Source organism: Coturnix japonica, chromosome 15 (genome assembly GCF_054131305.1).
Source record: "Coturnix japonica strain WE chromosome 15, WE-NBRP24, whole genome shotgun sequence".
Lineage (NCBI taxonomy): Eukaryota > Metazoa > Chordata > Aves > Galliformes > Phasianidae > Coturnix > Coturnix japonica.
This window is the reverse complement of record NC_140677.1, coordinates 12545637-12568794: the sequence shown is the minus strand read 5'-3', so window position 1 is coordinate 12568794 and position 23158 is coordinate 12545637. Positions and strand designations below refer to the sequence as shown.

General features: G+C 38.0%; 1 protein-coding gene across 24 annotated transcripts in view; it reads left to right on the top strand.

Moving 5' to 3' along the window:
* The window catches only part of CACNA1D (calcium voltage-gated channel subunit alpha1 D), a 167501-nt gene that overhangs the window by 33683 nt on the left and 110660 nt on the right, over nt 1-23158 (top strand). The window lies entirely within an intron of this gene.

Below are 23158 nucleotides of genomic sequence, written 5' to 3'. Positions count from 1 at the left end.
AATTTTTGATTGATACGAGGCTTTCTGTTTATGAAGATGTATGTGTATTTTGTGCATGTGAGCATTTTTATTTTCCTAAAAGTAATTGTTCTAGTCATATGACCCATTTTATATACATTTCATTTATCAAGATTAAGCAAATACAAACAATAAAAATGCTGGTGAAAGGCAGAATAATTCAGGTCAGTGTGAGGTACTCATCGTGCAGCTGTTTATCTAGCCAGCCAATAGTCTCTATTTCTTCATTTTACCCTCCATGAGAAATTCAGGGCACAAGTCTCCATAGCTGTCAATCCACCAAGAGATCCGCTAATAACTGCTTTCATAAAGCATTACGTGAAAAGGGCAAAACAGCTACTTATGTCAGAAGCTAATAATTTTGAAATAAATGTTTTTTAGCATTTGTTTTGTTAGCCCAGTATTTGACCTAATTCTACAGTGTGCTTAGAAAGGAATGGACGTTTCTGTATTTGATGTTTTTATTAACATGGATGGGTGGACAGGTTGGTCTGAACAAAAACACGTTGTGCTTTTTTAGTAAGAGATCCCTGTCCCTTTTAAGTAGAAAGGGGCTTGAACACTCCGAGTTGTGGATCTTTGAGCCTGCTGAAGTGGCTTGTGTGCTTCTAAATTTGCAATAAAATCCCAGAACCTCAGACACACTTATACTTCATTTTTATATTTAGAGGTGAACAAAGGTTAAAGTATGTGTAGACTGTGTTAAGGCAAGGGAAGAGGGAGCAGTGATACATGAGGGCAGAAGGCAGTGGAGCATGGATAAGTGGGAAAAAGAAATGAAACTTGTTCTGTTCTGCCTTTTTGCTGTTCTGTGGGAGTACAAGGTGCGCTACAACTTTTTTCTTGCACGGTAAACTCATGGTCAGCACTTCAGAATGGTATGTTCTGTACTGGATGGTACAAAACAATGCACTTCAAACAAATCAGGAGTACAGAGTTAAATTCTGAATGGACTGAGCTTGGCCACTAACCAGCGTCACAGTCTTGTGTTCTGTGACAAAGTTTATCAAGAAAAGGCCTTGATATGTTTTTGGTCTGTGCTAGGAGCGATGGGAGGAAGGGATCTCCTCTTCTTTGAGTGGAGCACTTCTGTCATGCTTGTCTATTCTGCGCAGAGCACAGTACAGCCTGATAAACTTTGAAAAGCTATTCAGCTAGATTCCAAATTCTTCTTAATTGTTTAGTCCTTAATCAGTTGGTATCTTCACAAGTGAGCAGAGTTCTTCTGAAGGCAGATCTTTTTTCTCCTGCATCAGGAGAACAGGGTCAGTACAACCCCTGCTGAAATTCTCATAACCTCACCTCTTCATTCAGGTTTTACTTTTTTTTTTTTTCATCTGCTTTCAGAAGTTTCAGGTGATCTGAACTCTTGGTGCTTGATTCAGCTCTTTTGGCAGTGTCTCCTGTTTGGGTTTGATAAGAAGCTGTTTTTGGACGGACGATGAATTTCCTGTATATATATTTCTCCTATTTCTGCCTTTTCTGCTTTTTATCCACATACGTCTTGCGATATTTTTCCCTCATGCCTTTTGTCTTCATTAACTTCCCACTCATTTCTTTTTTTTATCTTTTACTTTGGCCTCTGGCTTCCCTCTTTGTTTACTCTTCTGTTGGTCCTCTCCTGCACCATGCTTTATTCTATCTCATTGTCCCACCTCAATTTTTCTTTCTTGTATCATCCTGCCATACCATGTTCTGTTCTCTCTTCCTTCCTCGTGCTTTGCCTCCTACTTACTTTACCACTGGTTTGTCTAGCACTGGGCTTTTTTACAGCATGCAGGCAGACTGGTATAATATTGGTCTGCATTTCTGTTGTGATCAAAGCATTTTTAGTTTTTCTTCTGTTAATAACTAGGCATGAACAATTAGAAGGCATCCATACTGAATCTCTGCAGGTTTGACCCCTGAAATTTGAGTTGAGCCTGCTTTGGGTGTATTGCATCTCTTGTGACCAGGCTCCACAGGTTTTCACTGGTGAGGTTGTTCTGAGTAAGAGGCTGTAAACCCCCATTTGGGGGGGATTTGCATTAATTACAGCAAATTGGCAAGTGCAAAGTCACAAGCACAAAGCTCTCGAGTCTGCTGATAATCACAGACTCTATGCCCACAGTAACAGATTCTTCAGCTTTGCTTCTGACTATGATTGTCAATTGGAAACTCTCTTGAAGGGTGAGGTTTCTGAGATGTGCCTACAGAACTCAGTTGGATACCTCATTTATTTCAAGTTTTCCCAGACAGCTGGGACTGGGAAAGCCATAGCGAGGGATACTGCTACAGAATGCTACAGAAAGGTACTGCCCATGTTTTCTTTCAGGCAAAGATGTTCTCTTTAAGTAGATTTAGGTGTTGCCCCTGAACTGTTAGCTGTGCCTTCAATCTAGGTCACAGCAGCAGAGAACTCACCCACTTGAACTCCTGACTTAAGGTGTCGGGCTTCCTATCCTTATCTCATTAGCAATCCCATGACTCATTCAGTCCTATGGCCACATGACTGAGTAATCCACCCATTGAAAAGATTTTTGGATTTTACCTTACACTTGGCTATGCCATATGTAGCTTATCTGAAAATGTATCTCGTAGAATGCTGTGGGTCTTAACATTTAATATCTTGGTATTAATTGCATTGCTAAATGTTCTGTGGTGCATTTAAAATGGGATTGTAATTATACATGCTGTATTTGCCATCTTTACTCTTCCAGCTGAGGGTGCTTTGGAGCCTAAGTCTCTTCTTTTTCTGATTACCCTGACATCTATGTTTTTTGTTTGTTTGTTGAACAACAGGAGCAGCCTGACTTATTTTGCTAAAAATCAGCAGTGTTGCTGTTTGATGGTTACTAGGTGGGGCATTGTGCTTCAGCAAATAACCTTTAGACAGCCGCAAGAATTCCTTAATTGATCACCCTTCTGCAAGTGGATTATTTAAACGTTATCTTTTACTCAGCCCTACCTTCATATTTGACTTTTTTCTTTCTGCCAGCCCTGAATATCCAATATTACGCACTTGCTAATTGTTATGGAATGGTTTGACTTTTATTAGTACTGATCATAGTTAGAGGAAACCTTTTCTTTTGTGCACACCTCTTCAAAATCAAATGAGAGTTCTGGATTGTTAGTGTATCTGTATGGGAAATCACAGCTTGAACCTCTGATTAATCAGCTGAGGCAAGTGTTGGGTCAGCTGCGGGATCACAGGTGAGAGTAATGTAGCTGTGCTCCTGGAAGGTGTGGAGCTCGACTCCACCTCCTCTAAGACCTCATTTAAGGGCTGATCACCACTGAGGCAGCATCTCTTGGAGATTGCTCCCCAGTGTTGACTGCCTCAGCTTTCTGGTCAAGGCATCAGCAAGTTTTCCTTTGCTAATAACCTCTGACTATCCACTATCATCTTTGTTAACATCTTTATATTAGCCACCCTTACAGTATCACGTCCACTTTATCCTGTAGTCAGCTTTAAGGCCTATTTTGCTCTGTCTCTCTCTACTATGCTAGTAATCTGATTCTTGATTTATTTTTCATAAGGAGAATTGCTATACATCAAGTCCATCTCTAGTGGTGAATGAAAGAGAAGTTTTGCTTCTTCCTGTGGGTTAGGAAAAGGGGCATTCCTGGAAGAAAGATGTGAGCAAGACTGAATTGGAGACTTCCAACTGCTTGAAGGGCTGCTCAGGTCTGTGGTGGTTTGGGAATAACACAGATTTGTCCTTATTACTCTTTTATTCTTGTGTGCCCCAGTATAACTGAAGACCTGGGTTACTTCAGCACAGATTAAAACGAGTCTTACAAGTTTTAGTTAATGACACTGGAAAAATGATTTCCCATCTTTAAGTGTAGGAGATAGCTGTTCAGTTATCCAGACCAGGAGGCCCCACAATAAGATGTACTTAATCACTGCTGTTTGAAAGAAAATGTTTTTTCCACTTTCAAAGTTGCATGCTTGTTCCTATGGGGAATTCCTACTAAGGGCCTGTCTCTCCTTAAAAAGATTTGCTGGTAGTGCTTTACTGGCAAAATGCCTCAGGAGATGCATCATACACCAGAAAGGACTGGAAGGGCCCTTCTTTCTAATACAGCAGTCTCTCAAACTGAATAGTGCTACGTTTTTAGAAGGTGGATTCATTAGTTTAATTGTTCGGGCAAATGCTGTGGAGCCTTATTCCCTCATTTGCCTTTTTATTTTTTCTTTGTTCTGCTTAACAAAGGTGTATCTGTAAAATTTTGCAGTCTAGGCTTCTATCTGTAACATTGTGCCCTTCCACATATACCATATTCTTGGTTACTGTAACGGTCAGTGGGAAAGCAGTTGAATCTTGTATTAAAACTGTAGTCAGTCAAGTTTCAAGAGTTTAAAATGAGTGGGAGAAGTTGGGTCTTTGTATACAAACTGTTGACATGGTGAGACTGAGAGTCGTTTCATAAATGCTCCAAAAGAAATGTGAACAAAACAGTTTGCTTTGTCAATCATGTGAATTACTTGCTTGAGGCTGGAGTAAATTAGTAAATGCAGTGAAATTCTATTAGATAGTTATATTCCTCGATGATAGCTGTTATGCTAAGGGAGACCCTGAGAGTTACAATTCTGAAACTTACTAAGAAAAATTAATACGTTCAATTGTGAATCTTTACATGTTGCCATGTACTATGTTGCCATTGCAGAAGTGGATTGCCATGAAAATTATTTTAGGGCCATAACTGCTGTTTGCTTCACAAATGCTTAGGAACAAAACCAACAGCAAACAAGCTGTGCAGAGCAGAGTTGTGAAGCTAAACAACTTCTCAACAGAATCGTGTCATGAACTGAGACCCTCCCATGCAGGACAGGCTGAATGGGGCTGCGAGCAACAGGATCTAGTGGGAGGAGTCCCTGCCTATAACGAGGGGATGGACTAGATGATCTCAAAGGTCCCTTCCAACCCAGACCACTCTGTTTCTGTATTTTTGCCTGTGTGAAGAGTGCTGTGTCTTGAAGTGTGACATTTCAGATCCATGTTGAAAGTGTTGGCCATAGACACGTTTGCTTGTTTCATTTTAGCAGCAATGGAGGAGCTCTGGGTGCGTTTGGAACCCGGTCTGTGCTTGCTTTGAAAGACTCATGTATTTTTTTTAAGATCAACTAAAATGAATGTGCTGATCTGCTGAGGTTTAATAACAAACTATTTCAGCGATGGTTAATTGGTGTGTGATTTGATTTATCATTTGATGCTGTTAAGCACCAAAACTTTTTGCTTCTGCTGGGCCATCTGGGGGGACAGGACCATGAAACAAGGTTAAATGAATTATAGAGATAGTAGGAGAATGTTAATTAGGGTGCGTTTGCTTTTCAGTGCTTGTCTTTTTTTGGTTATTGTGTGATTCTTTGCAATAAAATACTAATTTAATGAATTACAACTAAAATTCCATCTCTATCTTCCTTTCAGCAAATGTTGAAATCATGATCTTATCCTCGCTTGTGTAAAACTGATTTGGTAGCACTGATTTTAAAGCTTCATATTCAAGTTTTTTAGCACTTATTTTCATGAGGGAAAGTACTTTTGGAGTTCCATTCTCCTTGAAGAATGCTTTGATTCTTATCAGAAATCTTGGTCCTTGCTTTCGGTGTTTGAAGCCAAACTTTAAATAAAGACTTGAGACAGATGCTCAAAGCTTAACAATGAAAATAACATTTTCACTGAAATCAATATAAAACTTTGAAATGATGAGCAGATTAAACAGACTGAATTCTTTGCAAGATTTGTTTACATAGCTATGAAACACCTTTGGTTCTCTTAATACTAGAAGGTATTATGCCATATTCTTTTCACTGCTGATGCATGTCTGGAAGTTCATCCAGTGTTCAACTTGGTTGCAATTCCCTGTTTTCATCGTGGTTGCTATTCATGTGAATAGAGAACTGCTTACAATTCTGCAGTCTTGTAGCATTATACATGTTGACAAAGTCATCAAAGGTCTGACTCCGGATACTTTAGTGCGGTAAATAACACATAATATTGTTGGGTGGTGTTCCAGAAGGGATGATACTAGACAAAGAACTTGAAGAATATGAGCATTAAATCTTTCCACCCTTTTCATTGCATATTTTCTAAGACAAGTTTTCCTCTTAACAGAGGACAGAAGTTCAGCCCAAAGGTTCACCTGACAAGTTGTTTTAGTTATACGCTCTTTAAACGTGATCCAAAACAGGTTCTGATTTACAGCCTAACTATATGATGCTGAAACATCATTTTGTTCTTCAGTAAAAATTTTGCAGATCAAATGCTACAAAGGAGCAGACAGAGCCAGTTATGCTTATATGATGTGGGGACCAGTAAGAACATAAAAATAAGCGTTCATTAATAAGGTTCAGTAGTTCAGTATTTATACTTCTTCTGGATTGGCCTGCTGTGGCTGGAGCTGCTCTCCAGCAGTGCAGCAGCCTCCAGCGAGGTTGCATCTTCTGCTGCTCAGCTAATCAGGGAAATGCAATCCTTCCTAGGAAGTGAGTAGCAAATACCCTGGAGCTGTATTATGTTTATCAGAGTTTTGCTATTGAGTTTTTCACTCTGATGGATTTATTAGGATGCCACGACTTAAAACTTTTTCTCCAAATATCGATTGAGTTCTTTAAAACACAAATGGATTAAATGTGGCATGTTAAATTCGTCACTGTGGTTTGATATTGAAATAATTATGTACTTATCATCATCCCATGAAGTAGTAGTTGTGAATTCAGATGGCTTTTCTTTCTATTTATTTCTTTCCATACCAAAGGGAGAAACTGAAAGAAAACAGCCTATGGAATTATTTATGTCCCATATAGTGCTTTTAAGTAAGGTCTCAAACTCTTGATGCCACCGACTTCAGAAAAAATAAAAGAAAAAAACCAGTAAAAAGTACCTTGTATCTCAAAGTATAAAATGTTGTTACTGCAGTTTGTGTTCTGAGGAGCTGCTAGAGAAAAGATGGGTACTCTGAGATGCAAAGTCTCTGTGATGGATGCGCCCAGTGCAGTGCAGCAAAGCTTTGTCTTCTGTAAGAGTTTCTCTATGCCTGAGAGATGAGTTGAATGATTCTTGAAAATGTTCAGATTTTGTTTTAATTATAAGGAGACAGTGTCAAATTGAATTGAAATGCCCTAGAGCAGAGGCCATGCTATGTTAGTGGTTTTGTGATTTGCTTTTGATTACAGGGCTGTGGATATTTTCACATTACTCCATCTTAAGATGAGAAATGCCTGCCCTCCGTATTCCTGATAAAATAAGAAGACATTTCCCTGAACTCTGAATCTCAGTGGGTGCTTTGCAAGTGTAACAGTCCCGTAGCTGATACAGACTGAGCATAGGTAGGCTGAGCACACGCAGCCCGTCTGGCAGCACTTGTGTTTTAAGGCCCTTGTACTCTATGGTAGAGTCTATCAGCTGCTCCTCACAGCTGTGTTTTCCCTAAGCATCGTATAACTGTGAGGGTGTTCCTGCGGGTGAAAGGTAGTTGGATCTAAGTTGTGGTGTAGCTAAGGCTGACCTCAAAGGATCTTCCTGTTAAGGATAGAAAGCCAAGAAGAGGGGAAAAAAAGAAAACAAAACCCAACTTCTTGAAGTCCCATGTTAGATGTATAACATAACAGAGCTCTTTGAAACATTAGAGGGAATGTGTTTTCAAATACAGCAGAAATGTGGGTGTCAAGGTTTTCTCACTCCTCCCCCCACCCCCTTTTCTTTTTGTTAATAGCAGGAGAGGAATCAGTGTTCCCTGTTTTCCCAAAGGCAGGAGGACATGTATCATACCACAGCTAATCAGCCAACGCCAGGCAGTAGGACAAGACTCCATTAATTTTCATGCTAACAGAGCTGCTTATCTCTAATGGGAACACTGAATTATTCTGGCTAAGGAAATAAAATGATTTGGAGCCTGAATAGAGAGAAAGAGAAGGGGGATAAGAAATTCAGGAGTTTACTTTTTGTTTTAAAATTAATTTATTTTTTTAAGTTTGCTCCCAACATCCTGTGTGTCCTTTGACAGGCTATTTGTATCGTTAGTGTTTTAGTTTCCTGCTTAGAAGTTTCTTTCTACTCTGAAAGGGCATCTAAAAGAAGAGTACGTCTGAGGCTGTGAAATGTTCAGATGTGGTGATGGGGTTTGTATAAATGTTAAAATGAGATCTTGGGAGTTTTCTTAAAAGCATTCCTTGTTTTCTTAATTGGAAATGACTTGGCCGACTTGCTGGTGAACACCAGAAACATGACATCTGTTTTGTTCTCAGAGGCTGTATTTCAGGTTGAACTTAGAATGTTTTGGAAGCAGATTTTGGTCAAGAGAAAGCTCTTGGTGGTGGCAGTATAGGAACAGAAGGAACCACTGCTGTTCCCATAGTGATACAGCGAAAGCAGTGACATTTAGGTAAACAGCAGTAGGAAAGGAAATTTGGGGGAGTTAATATTAGATGTCTCAGAAGATAGAGCAAGCTTCCATGTGGTGTTTCATGTGTATCTAAAAATGTTAATGTTAATCTTTGGGTTGTATTGGTAGCACAAGCACCCTAAGATTTGGTGGGCAGTTCAGTGTCTTCCTTGAACAGATGATCTGTGAATGAAGCCAAGGCAGGCAGCATCCATTCAGCAAAAGAAAGCAGGATGCACTGAGTGATCACAAATAGGCTTATACAGGCTGCCCGATTGGTGTGAATGGTGCCACAGAAGGTGCTTTTAGCATGGTCCTGATGCATGTAAAAGGAAGGTATTTTCAGAAACTCAGTAAATCTAAATATTACATACATGTTAGTCCCAAATAAGTTGCTGTTGAAAAGAATAATTATGTATGAAAGCTCATATACAGGACTGTAGCATTCAGTTTAATTCAGTAAGGGCTGAGACACTGCATGATGCCGCATGTACCTCTGTTTATTAGTCAGCACAGATTGTGGAATCTCAAATGGAATTCTCCATAGGGACCTAGCAAATGAAATGGAAGAGAACTTTTTTTCCTCTTTGAAATTAATTTGTATGAAATAAGAAGAATACAGCATTAAGTATAGGATAGGAGACTAACATTTCAGGTATAGGTGAGGCAGGATGAATGAGGTTTATATATGTATATGTTTTTGGTGGAAACTTTGAGTAAAGTTGGCATGTCAGCTAAAGCGTGGATTAGGTAAACTCTTTTCAAGTAATATTAAGTAAGTGAGGAGGAAAAAAAAAAGACTGCTGATTATTGGAATTAATGACTATACAGAGACTTAGTGCAGGGATATATCTTGTCCCTTTTGTCCAACCCTGTGAACAGGGGTATTTCAGAAGGTATTAGAAGAAAAGAAATTGGAAAGGCTAATGGGGAAGAAAAAATAACTTACTGCACAAAGATGGTGTGTTTTAGTGTGGTATGATGTACCTTGTTTTAATAAATAAGTGGAATGAGGTTAATCTGTTCTTTGAACAAGTATATTGTTTGTATTACATTGCCTTGAATGTGCTTGTTCAGTACCAGTGAAAAGCAAAAAGAAGGCATAGATTTACAGCTTATTTTGAGGTATTGACTCTCGTGGGTGTTCACTGAGTAAAGGATATCCACTGAATGGTTATGTAACATGGATTATAAGCACTCTAGTCTTGTTTTCCTTGCCTTTAAACAACTGCAGAAGAAGGAAATTACAATTGAGTTAGCAGATAGCCTTCTGGCAAATCGATTGCTACATGTTAGTTAAAATTATGGACCTCTGGACTGAGGGTGCTGGAAGTGTATAAAGTGATGTTTAAAGCTTTGTGCTTAAGGGATTCTGTACAATAGCTACTTTTTATTGGTGATAGAAGTGATAATCTTTTTAGTTGTCAGGAGTGCATCAGTTTACTTCATACAACACTTCTCACTATAAACGTATTTCTAAAGAATGTAGTGAAACATAAGGAAGATGCATTATTTTGTAGCTACATTGCTTTATGATTGTGTACTTTCAAAATGTGTGTTTTGCCTTTGAAGAAGGTATATGCAAGCCAAGGTTCTATCTCGCTCCAATTTATGGGAGGGAGAGGAGATTCTTTGATATTCGTCTCTCTCTCTCTTTGCCCTGGTTTCCAAATCTTCAGATAGAAAATTTCTCCAGCTTTGACCAGGACTTGTCTGGAGTTGCCCATCCTTGCTCCTCAGCAAGCTTTGAGACTAAGGTGCACAGAGAATAATCTCTTATACATGCTTTCTAAGCTTCCTTACAAGGGTGTCATGGAGAGACAGGGTCAAGTATCATGTTCAAGTCAAGGTACACATCTGCTTCTATCCCCTCACTTCTCCAGATGGTGGTGACATTATAGAATGCTACCAGGTTGGTCAAGCATGATTCCCCTTAGTGAATCCATACTGTCTATTCCTGATAACCTTTTCTTGCAATTGTTTAGTGATGGCATTCAGAAAAAGTTGTTCCATCACTTTTCGAAGTATGGAGGTGAGGTTGACTGGCCTGTAGTTTCCCAGATCATCCTGCTTGCCCTTTTTCACGACTAGTGTAACACTGGCTATCCTCCAGCATGTTCTCCAGGACCTTTCAATGATGATAGAGAGAGGTTTGTTAATAGCTTCTGCCAGCTCTCTCAATGCTCATGGATGCAGCCCATGGTTTGGTGTGTGGTGTTTTTGGCTAAATGCTCTCTGATCAGGTCCCCCTTGACCAAGAGGAAGTCTTCTATCCCCTGACTCTTACCTCTTGTGTCTGGGATTCCTGAGGGGTAGTCTTAGTAGTAAAGACTGAAGCAAAGAGGGTGTTTAGTATCTTTACATTCTCAGTGTCCCATTACAAAGGCACCCTAATTCTTTAGTGGACGTACATCATCCCTAGTCTTCCTTTTACTATTGAAAATACTTTTAAAAGCCTTTCTTGTTGTCCTTGACCTCCTCTGTCAAAATTAACTCCAGGTGGACCTTGCCTTCCATGTTGCATCCTTGCAGGCCCTGACAACGTTCCTATATAATTTTGAAGGGAACAGACTCTTCCTGCTTGTCGTGGGCCTCATTCTTCCCTTTGAGTTTATCCACAAGCTTCTTGCTCATCCATACTTATTAATGACCCTTCCATGGTAGTTTAACACCATTTCAAGTTGGGAAACTCAATGAATTTTCTAGTGACAATTTAGAGTTCTCTACAGAGAATGAAAAACTACTGAAAATAGTTTTTCCTCAGTTGTGATTTATAGATTTGATAGGTGTGGGCCACAGACTACTACAGGTTTGTGGCTATAAACCGAGAAATCTGGAGGTACTGCTGGTAATGAATAAGCAATTACTGCTTCAGTGCAAAATACCAAAGGCTGTGATCTGCAGCAGGCTGAATAATTCAGTGACCTTTGAAAGTGTATAGACAAGTATGTGTTAGAGCAAAATTATGGAAGAGTCGGGAAAAATCTGAGTTGATTAGTTTTTATAAATGTTGTGGCTTCGTGATGGAATATACTGTTATTAACTGTGTTAGGGAGGTAAAAACTGAGGAATGATTCCAGAATTGCTAAGTTATGCATTACATGTGTATTGAACTCTATGAAAATAATTGGAATCAGAGCCCTCTGTTATACAGCTTTTCCTAGTGCAGTTTTTCTTTCCATACTGATATGTTTTACTAATAGTAAGATATCAATAATGAAAATAATGTTTCAAAGGAGGTTAATATCACTGAATGGTTTCCCTCTATTTCAGCAATAGTTTATTTGATACTTAATTTGTCATTGAAGTCTGGCAATGTTTTAATGATTATCTAGAAATTTGGTATTCCATCTATTTAAATGTGCCATGTTTAAAGAAAAAAATGTCAAGCTTATGTTTGCTAGCTGTGATTTTGCATAAGTGGTAACAAGCAGTAAAATGTGCACTATGTGTCTTGCAGTGATCTTCACTGCTGGGAATAGTGGAAAGAAAAAGCAAAGACATGCTTAAAAATTCTTTGTTTGGAGGGCTAAAGCTGGCCTCTGTTCTGCTGTCCTAATTGTGCATAGTGTCTGTGGAGACCTTTTCAGCTTGGACAGGCACACATCTTCCAAAGGGCAGAATCAAATACTCCATTTTGTTTTTATTTTAACATACTGTGTATATTAAATCAGCCTAAAATAGAGCAGCGTGTTTCTATTGAGCTTGATTTCTAGTCGGCATATTTGGTTTTTATGTAAATCTGAAAAACGTTCTTGCTTTTATAAAGGACTCAAAGGTTATTTTTATTAATAATTTAAGCATTGCAGTTAGTTGGAGAAGTTAAATGTCAGGGTTTTTCTTTCTGTTTGGATGTGCCCAAAGAATGAACCTGGTCATGCTGGAAGCAACTCTGCTTCTTTTTCCTTATTACAGGAATGACACACTGCAGCAGCTGTGCAGGGTTACAGCATCAACCCCCAAATCCTAGCCCAGGCACTGATCGATAAGTGATGTTTAGGCAATGAAATAATAGATGGTACTGACTCCACAGTCTTCAGCTCAATATGTACTTGAGCAAGAAATAAGGTCTTCATTGTCAGTTTTTCTGTATTTCTGTGCAGTCTAATGGAAAGTAGAGTAAGGAAAAAATTATCTTGATCATGTAACAGCTTTATATTATATATTTATTCGATGTTATAAGTAAACAGAATACTTACATGGAATTTACTACAGTGCTTAGAGCTGTCAGTCATGACTTTTCAGCAGACTTCACAGTGACACAGTTTTCTCATTTTAAATGCATAATTTCACTGTAGTATGACTGCAGCCAGCAAATCCTGTACAAACTCTCTCCAGGTAAAAAAAAAAAAAAAAAAAAATCTCCATAAATCTAACATAGATTTTCTCCTCCTTTAGTTTAAAGGCATTTCCGCTGGTACTTTCACAATCAGATCATGTCAAAAGTCACTTCTCCTGCTTAAAAGCTCCCTTCAAGTACTGGAAGGCTGCAATGAGATCTCAGAGCCTACTCTACTCAATCTAAATAAGCCCATCTCCCTCAGTTTTTCTTTATAGCTCCAGCCCTTTGATCATTCTCATGGCCCTCCTCTGGACCCATTCCAACAAATCAGTCTAATTTGGCTTTTTTATTGCTGGTCAGTAATGAAAATGGCATTTTGTTTCCAGATGACCAAGTTTACATACATATATTACAAGCCTATAGTGTACTACCAGTCTTATAAGATACTGAAAGAATGTGATGATTCCTGCTGAAGGTGGAGGAAGACAGAAGTGGACTGAAATTGGTCAGTAGTAGGAAGCTGCTGTTAAAAGTGTTGCTTTCAACATTTCTTGATGAATGGTAGATCAGTTAAGTAGTCAGTATGGATCTTTGCTCCCCGAAAATAGACTCTTACAGAAGAACTGAAGTCCTGAAGGGCAGTAATCCAACGATGACTCACAAATCTATCTTTCTGCTAGTCCTGAAGGTAAGATGATGGCAATCCTGCCACTTCCTTGTTTTCTACTGAGAATGACTAAATCCTCTGTCTGAGGCCAAGATTGATAGAATCTTCCTAATTATTCATGGAATGAGCCTTGATAACCTGTTCAGACATACTTTTCATGATTGGTGCTAAATTTGCTACTAAAGACACTGCTCAGGAAGGCAGAATGGGAATACTTCTAAGTAGCAAACTTTATTATCTGGCCCCTCATTTGGTCTGCAGATCAAATATTGTTTGTCTTCAACATTGCTGTGATTCTAAATAAATGCCTGGCCAGGACATGCGAAGATACACTGCCCTCTTAGTGAGTACGTACTACTACTTTCTCAGCTTGTCAAGCATATTGTGTATCCTGCCCTCCATTGAGCTAGAAGGTATCAAGGAGTGGACCATGTATTTGTTTTTCCAGAGGTTTCTTCATTACACGTATTTTTTGTATGATCTGAGTGAGAATGGTAACTACGACAAAGCAGAACTGCTGAATAACAAAGAGCAATACAACAATCCCAGAGAACGTGCTTCATTTATAGAATTGCTAACTTCAAAGCCTTTCAAGCTCAAGAAATTAAACCAGGGATTTCGTTTGGCATTTGGTGTGCAGCCTTCATGCCGGTGTCTTTATTGCCTTTGCTGACAAAATTATGCCTACATCTCCCCTTCTCTGCCACTTTATTTTCTTCCTTTTTTAGGGATGTTGCATTATGATTTCATTGCAATTTAGGTTAAATGATACATTTTTGTACCTCGTCAGAATGAAAAATGAAGATAAGCTGGGTAAATGAACTCAGAAGTATCTTCGCTCTTTAGTACCGTTAAAGAAAAATTCCAAGCTCTTCTAAATTTCTTATTTATTTATTTGTTTATTGCCAGGAGCATCTCTGGTTGTTTGGAGATAAAATAAATGGATTGTATTTTATGTTTGTAATTCAAGTTAATGCGCAGAAAGTCCTCAGAACCACTGCTTTGAAAATCTGCTGCTTTTAGTCAGGAAGTGGTTACCAATGAGAATGGTACCTTCTCAGTGGAATATCTCTGTATGTGTGCATGTTTACATAACTACATGTATATTCCATAAGTTTCTATGAAAATACACAAATGATACTGGATCAGTCCAGAATGACTCCTCTAAGAGAGCACAGCAGTTGGAATGTTTTTCAGTGCAACTAGATGAGTCAAAATGGTCTTGTGTTGTTCTAATTTATTTTCAGACTGGTAGCTCTGCTATTAGAATAGCCAGATTTTCTTTCCTACCACTTCTCATCCCTTCCTATTGCCTTAATTGTCAAACTTAGCTCAAATCTGCTGGGAAATAGAACTGTTTCCTTGAAGATGTCTCATTTTAGCAGCAGCTGCTGAAGTATTTAATAATCAGTACAGTAGTGATAAAGATGTTGCAGAAATTTCTTTTTCCGTTAAGAAGTTTTTGGATCGATGATAACAGATTTTATGAGTTGTTAAAGGAGACCTTGGCTCTAGGTGGCACAGATTACCAACGTGGGAGCCATCTCAGAAGCAACCATATTCCTTGCCTAAGGCCTGCAGATTCAGTGAGCCAGCTTGCTTATTATTTCTTTCACTTGTGCCTTTGTCTGTAAATTTATATCTTGTAGGAAACTGGACCAGTGAACTAACTGGGTCTGTTCTGTACACCCATATTATTTCATTACAGGACATTGATAATTTTGGCATGGCACAGTTGGAAATAAAATGTGTACAGGATGCCCAAAGATTTCAGTTACCATTGTATCACCACAGGGCTGTGGTGTTAGGAAAAACCCTTGTGCTAATAGTATGTGGGAGCAGCTGCTTGCTGTCTTACCACCCTTTTGGAATGGCCACAGACGTGCTGGGAACGAGATGGGGGAAGTGGGAGCCTGATGATGAGTTTATAAGCACTGTGTTCTGTCCTCATAATGTGGGGAGAAAACAAAATTGGATTCAGGTGCTAAACGGTATTGCTATGTTCCTTCTGGCAGCAGTATATACTGTTAATGATCTCTCATTCTCTCCATCAAAAGTTACAAAGCTACTTGAAAAAAGGGAACTGCAGTATAGAATGCATGCTTTTCCCTCCACTCTTTATGAATTAGTGCTTTATAGTACTTTTGTATTTGTATTTTTGTGTTGTTTTCCCCCAAAATGCAGGTTAGTTCATCTTTTGATGCTGTTACTATAATTTCTTTTTCAGTACAACTTGCTATTTAAAATAAATGAGACAATTATTTTGTGCTGAAAGTTGATGCCTGTAAAAATAGTGTTTTTAAAAAGAACGTTTTCATTTCGCTCATCAGTCAGTTGTAACTTTCATTTTTATCTTCCCAAGAAGATAACAGCTGAGAGAGAAGTGCTCTGGGTTACTTTCACTGCTGATAAATACTTCAAAGATTATTACAGAGAAGTCTTTTTCATGCAGAGGAGAATTCCTGCTTTGTAGTCTATCCTTTCATGAAAATATGGACAGCTCTGTATGTCTCGTTAGCATTAATGCTATCTGTTACAAATCTGCCAGCTACCTCTAGAAGAATAAGCCTGCAGTTTAAGTATCTCAACTGTCTTTTTTTTATTATTATTATTCCACATCAGCATTTTGCATACTGTATCATACACAGCAAGCTTGTAACTCTAGCTGTGTGCGTTATTCTGCCTTTGGCTTGGGGGCAGGGGGAAGGAAGAAATTCCTTACTGGCCCCTTTGAATGGAATTGATGTCAGGGTCATATCCAGTGAGAAATGCAGTGGATATAGAATTTAGTTATGTGAAATAACAGTATGGAAGCCTTTTGTTTTGGGCTAGGGTTCTTTTGTAATTTTAATCTGTGTCAAAACTTCAGGCCGTAGGTGAGTTTTCTAGATGGCTTGTAAGCAAACATCATGTTTCTATAGCCAGATGCCTCTTTTGTAGCATCAAAACCTATTAACTGCTAAGACATGCAGGTCAAGATGCTTTTTATTTTTTTTGAGGTGACGAGTGAGATAGAAGAAGGAAAGAAGAAGGCAAGGAAATCTTAGGAAATTATAAGCACTTCCAAAACATTCGGAATTGTCTAAAAGTCAAGAAAGGACTCTGAATCATCAGCAGTATGAATACAAAGATTATGTAAAGTGTTTATGATTCCCTATTCAGAAGGTTCATCTTTCTAAAATCCAAACTCTATTAATGCTGGCGAAAGTGAGGTAAATGTTTGTGCATGAGTGGGTCTCAGAAACCTGTAAATTTTGAGTTAAGACTGATTTTCTAATTTAAAGTCAAGTTGGTTTAGGCATATAAATGGTGTTATGAATCACTTTTACAGTGTGATGGAATGCACTAAAACCCAAACTCACCACAGGTTCCCATCTCTTCCTCTCTGCCAGAGGATACCTTTGCCTTTTATCTGCCAGCTGAACTGTTGCTGTGGCTGTTCCCTGGTGTATTGTTTCAGTCACAATGAGTTAACTAAAACAGTTTTATACAATAAGAAATGCTTTTCTTTCCAAACTAAGCAGCTAAGAATAGACGGAGTGGAGTTCTCCTTTCTGCTTTACAGCTGGATCCAGAAGAGAATGTCTGCCCACAGTGTCATCTGCAAGTTTGACACGTAGTCTTTAATCAACGAGGTTTCCTCTCTGAGGGGTTTGCAACTAGAATTTCCCTCCCTTGCAAAAATGGTTTGAAACGTAGGAGGTGACAGAGGTAGAGAGCCTCTCTAGTGTTACTCTACAGCTATCACGGGAGGAAGCAAGAAGTGCTTGAGCCAGGTGCTTGCATGAAACTGTCTGTGATGGACTGTGGGCTTTTTTTTTTTTTTTTTTTAATGGCAGCCTTTGAATGCTGGGAGGCATCCTTTGCATTTATGGAAGGATGCAATTACAGCATCAGTGGAGAAAAAGAACTGAAATTCTGGGAATGGAAATCTGGATATTTTCTTGTTTGTTTCTTTGCCCTCTGTGGACCTTTCCGTTTTGCAGATAATTGATACTTACATTAGCATGTGGCTAAGATGTTAATTGTACTAGTTCAGGTAATTAAGAATTAATGTCTTTTTTTTTTTAAAGCTTCAGTGCATATGCAGAGGAGAAGCTTCAATCCATACATGAATGTGAAATATCTGGTAATGAGGCATTATCATCACTTAAAGCACACAGATGGTACCTTTAGTGCTGTACAAGGCATGAAGAGATGTGTTGCCAAGTTCTTGTAGATACAAACAACATCAGTATAGTGCTGCTGTTTTAGAGTTACATCTGTTTATAGTCCTGGCTTTGGGGGAATAGCCCAAGATGTTTTATGAGTTCTTTTTTATATACCAACACAAAAAGGTCTCTTAGTTATTGCATTTAACTCATTCTGTAGTGAGAAGTTGTGATGCACGCCAGCAATGAAGTGAGTTCAGGTTTAATTATTTTTCTTGATTTCTGCATTATTAAATATGTACAGGTTTTAGGAACAGCTTCTTTATTTTCTATACATTTAAGGTCACTTGACAAATGTCTAAAGTGTTCTACATGCACTATAAATGTGTAGCTATCACTTAAAATATGCTGTGATGGGCTGCCATTACCTTAAGGAACAATGTTTTTGTGTTATAGCATCTGCTCTTTGTTGACACTGTCAGAGATCAGTAATGGTATTATGGGCTGCTGTGTACTTAGCAAAGACCAGGGTAAAGCTTTTCTGTTCCTGACATGTTTTGCAACTTGTGTTTGCTTCTACCATCATAGATAAGATTGATTATAAAAACAGTACTGTTTGTAGCTTCCTTATATGCATTTGTGTGTTGATTTTACAGTCCTTTTTCTGGCCTGGTTATAAAATATGTATGTAAAAAAAATGTTGTTAGAAGCACACTCCTACTGAATTCCATGTCTTTGATCATAAGGATGATATCCTCAGCTCTGTAACACATTTTCCAGGACTTGAAATATTGGTCTGAACATAATAGTATAAGATTATATCACATCAAAGCTGGCAGTGTTGGATGTTGCTGAGGAGCGATTATGAGGGCTTAGATGGCATCAGAGAGAGCTATTAAGGCTAACGGGTAGGAAAGGGGGTGTACATCAATAGGTGATCTGGATACAGTCCCTTGTGTCACCAGGGACAGCAGAGAAAGGATATGTGACCAACAGTTGCTGTTACTGTACTTTTAGTGACATTCTGCTGATGCAGCAAAGCTGTGGCCATAGCAGGTTGTACTGTAGAAATGTGTTTTCCTAGGCAATTTTGCTGATGCACCTGGAGGAAAAGGGACCTGAAAGGTGTTATGTACCACTAAAAGCACTGATAGTAATTCTACCAGAACTGAATGTAGAATGTATCTTTTTTTTTTCTCTACTGTGAAATTGTAACCAGAGTCTGTTTTTGCTTCTGGTTAAATGGATTTGTACGCGGCTCAGTAGTATGCCTTAAGAATGAGTAAACAGGAAACCTAAAAAAAATAAATTTCTTAGTTGATCTGATGTTAATTCAGATTTTTTTTTCCTTATTAAATGTTTACTAAATATAAGGTCAAGATCTTTGTTTTTAATTTAAATCTTTATTTATAATTATGGGAGGCACAAACCTTAAGTTTAAATTGTTGTGTAATAAACTCTCTCTTGTCAGGTCTTACTTCTAAATGATAAAACAGCGTTAGCATTTATTTTAAGAGTGCTTTTAGTGGTGAAGAAGTGCTTAATGTTAGGTGGAACCTCTTGTGTTCCACTTTGTGCTCACTTCCTGGCACTAGGAACCACTGAAAAGATCCCTGTTCCCTCCTCTTGCACCCACCCCTCAGGTATTTACACACATAAGATTCCCCCTGGCCTCCTTTTCTCCAGGCTGAACTGTCCCCAAAATATGCTCCTGAAACTTTTGCTGTCCAGAAATGCAGTTGGCAATTCTCCCCTATGAGTGTAGTGTTAGAGCCTATACTTTATTACTTAGGTGGCTTGGGATAGTTTGATTTTATTCTTCTCATGCTTGGAGGCCATTTTTATGTTTGCTTATAAGTCTCTGTGGTCTGCATGTTATCTTATATCCATGGTGTGTTCTGCACAAGTTATGTACTTTGTTCTCTTGGTTATCACAAAAACTGATTTGCCCCACTCTAGGTCTACATTTCTCTGACCGCTGGGGAGTTGTTTGTAGGCTGTGCTGTCTGCCTCTGCTCTCTTACACCATGCCTGTACACCTCTGCTCTGCAGGTTTTCTTCCTGCTTTTCAGTGCCTCTGCTATAATGTCAGACCTTGATTCCTCTATGCTAATCCTGAAAGTTTTGTTCTTCACAAAGAATAAAAACAACAAACAAAACCCAACATAAGGAAAAGTTAAAAACAAATGAAAAGTAGGTGATAATTCTCCTTGTAATGAAGTGAAGCCTTTCCTCCAACAAGCTTAGGCTACTCTGTTAGCTAATTTCTGTAAGTTTTCTACTCTCCTCGTGGTACATAAAGGTGCATTAAATCACTTAATGAAGACGTGAGGTTCTTGGATCAGGTGGCAGCAATTTACCTAACAAGGATGTAGAAAATTACACAGTGGTTTAAGACAAGGATAGGATTATGCAGTGAACATGACATTGGCCTTGGAAAAGTGTGATTGGAAAGGAAGTGGTCTAGATAAAGGCAGTATTGGTCAAAATTCTGTATTTATGTTATTGTATGTATATATCATGGAGGTGTGAACCTTCTGATTTTGTTTGCAGTTTGTCTTTAGATTTCAGTGATACCCTGTTTGCTTGAAACTTTTTGGTGAAAAATTAAGGGCCGTTTTCTTTTTCTAAAACTAAATTACTTACACTGCAAAATTAATTCTTCAGGATCGTTTTGATTTGGAAGCACATAGTTATGGAATTGTAGGGATGTAGGAAGGGACCTCTGGAGATCGTTGAGTCCCACCCCAATGTTGCGTTGTTGTTGTCAGCAAATCAAAATTAAAAAAAAACACCAACCAAACAAACAAAATACCCCAGAAAATTCTGATTGTTTTTAGTTCTAAAGACATGAAAAGCAATTTTTCTAATTTCAAAAACCAAAAAGAGGATGTAGAACTTTTAGGCTCCCTGGAGAGAGTGTGTTGAGTGGAAATGAAATAGTTCCGAAAGGAATGAGTAGAATGAGTAACGTTTCAATAACATTCCATAACATTCAGTTATATGTTGAAGGCAAGCAAAAGTAGGGGGTAATTTACTTGATAAATAGCTGTAGTCTGTTTTAATCAGTCAGAAGGCCTAGGAAATTAGAGATTGCACAGATGCTGTGCGTTGGTACAAGCTATAGAACACCTCTAAGCACAGCTGGTCTCATAGGAGTGGGTATTGAGCTGGACTGTAATGGTTGTTCCTAAGATGTATGTTGCAGAAGAAAATGCTATCACCCATTTTACTGCATAATATTTCCTTGGATTTGTAGGCATGTCCTTGTACGTGCTCTTAGAACTATCTCTGAGGGAGATGTTATCAAGCACTGCAGTGAAAATGCAACAATAAAGCTGTTTTCTTGTTAACAGAGCAATTTAAATATTAACCTGGAACAAACTACTCAGGTTCAGTGAAACCTTACTTATCCACAGCACCTTTTCTCACTTTCAAGATATGTTTTAAAGTAAGAAGCGAGGCTGTTAGTGGAAGGCTAAGAGATGGTGCAGCTACTTGTCATGGTTGATTTAAGGCAATAACCTTGACTTTTTTTGACTTTTTTTACTTCAGAGAAATCCTGAGATAAGCCCTGAGAATTATGTAATATTTACTAAGTTTACTCTTAGATCTTGAACTCAGATTCCTTACTTGAACACACAATTAACAGCTTCAAAGCAGTGGAATTATTATATACTTTCCCAGTGGCACTGCAGTATTGTTCTAAATTAAAGTTGGGAACAGTCACAACTATTTAATGTGAGGATAATAAAGTAAACAGATTGCTCATTTTAAAAAGGAACTAAAATGTACATAAGATGATAAGAAAAGACAATTTCAGTATGTGCTGCTGCTTGTGGGATTAGTTTTTCAGATGCTGTATATATCTGTGTATTATAAAATGGGTAGTTAAGAAGTTGATAGAACATCATGTAGATCTTTTACACAAAACACCTTTTAGAAAGAGATGACTAAAATTGTTTTATCTACTGGAACTGTGAAACAAAGCTAATTTAAACATATTCTGCTCTGAGTTGTTTTTGTTTTTTTTTTTGCATTACTCCTTCTGTAGTTACTTCGTTAGTTTTCCTTGCAGGTACGTAAAGAAAATGGATGCTGTAGTACATGCCCTGGAAACCTGTTGGCTTTTCTGCAATCTTGTGATCAGAGCTCCATGTAGAGAAAACTTTCTTTTGTGAAGGTGCTTATCTAGAATGCAGGCCTATCTTCATTCTTGTAATAGGGTTGCTCTAGATGCACTTTCTAAATTTTATGTTGTTGCAGGTGACTGTAACATTACAGATGACTATTTACTCTTGCACTAGCGTTGCATTTAGTAATATGGTAAAGAACTACATCATTTTTGTCAAAACTAGGTAATATATCTTGTTTTTTCTCTAGCAGCAGAATGACTTATATAAACTGTAGTTGTTCATATTCTGGTCCAGCCCAGACCAGTTTTTCAAAGTTAGAAATATGCTTTCACATTTGCATTAAAAATGTGGATTGTGGTCAACTGAGTGAAGCATCTGGAGCAAATAATTGAGCTTTTTATGGTAAAGAAATGTAATGGGAAGTACGAATATATATGGGTTGTATTTTTCTGTGAAATAAACACAAATATATCTAAGGAAATCCTTATTAATTTCATAATAACGTGACCTATATGTAATTGAAAATTTATTTTTATTTCCTCTTCAGGGTATTTTAAGTGAGGTCATTTTTTCTTTTTAAACTATTGTTGCACGAATTTATGGATCTCTTCTCTCAGCTTAAAAAGTGACATGCATTAGATATTCTCTGAAACACTGTGTTAACCAAATTCACTATGAGATTTTTACAAGAAAAGTAGCTTTCAGCTTCAGTGCTCAAGCACTGTCCATTTAGCCTTATTGAACTGCGTCACACTTTGTTTTGTAGGCAGCAATAGAAGTAACTTTTGCACAAGCTGAGCTGAGAGAATTCTGTGCCTGGATTGGCTGTTTTTAATACTGTAGCGCTGACTCTTGTTTTCTTGCATAAAACAGCTAAAACAATGGTAAGGCTATTCTTGCCAGATAATAAGTTTAAATATTAGATATGTGTGCTACCTGTCATGATGAGCTGATATAGGAGCGTTGTCTCAGGTTTTATCTTGACTTATTTTATGAGCAGTGTTGTAAGTTACATATGTAGGGAATAACAAATATTTATAATTAAAATTGGAACTGCTTTGATCTAATGAAATAGATTCTGTAGGAACTTAAGTATCAGGATGGGAATTCAAATGTAAATGTGTACAAACGTACAGTGTATGAATATATGCTGATGTGAGAATGAAGTTTGGCTAATTTACACTAAATACTTGCTTGACTAGTGGTGCAGAGCTGTATTGTAATAAATCACAGCTTCACTCAAGCTAATGAGCACACAACCCACAACCTGTGCAACTGCACAGCCTTCTGTTTTTCTCCTATTTGTTCCAAATCTTCATTTAAACTGAGGTTGCTGAGAACTTTAACATGAATAATGAAAGAAAATTATGATCTGATGAAAACAAGTTAACCATTTATCATACTGAATTCACAGCAACAGAATTGGATCTGGACAGTTTTTTGTTGCCATTGAATGGTTTAAAAAATATTTTGTAGTATGGTTAATATGGTTAAATGAGTGATTTCCTGTGCTGAGATTTTTGATAAAACTTTT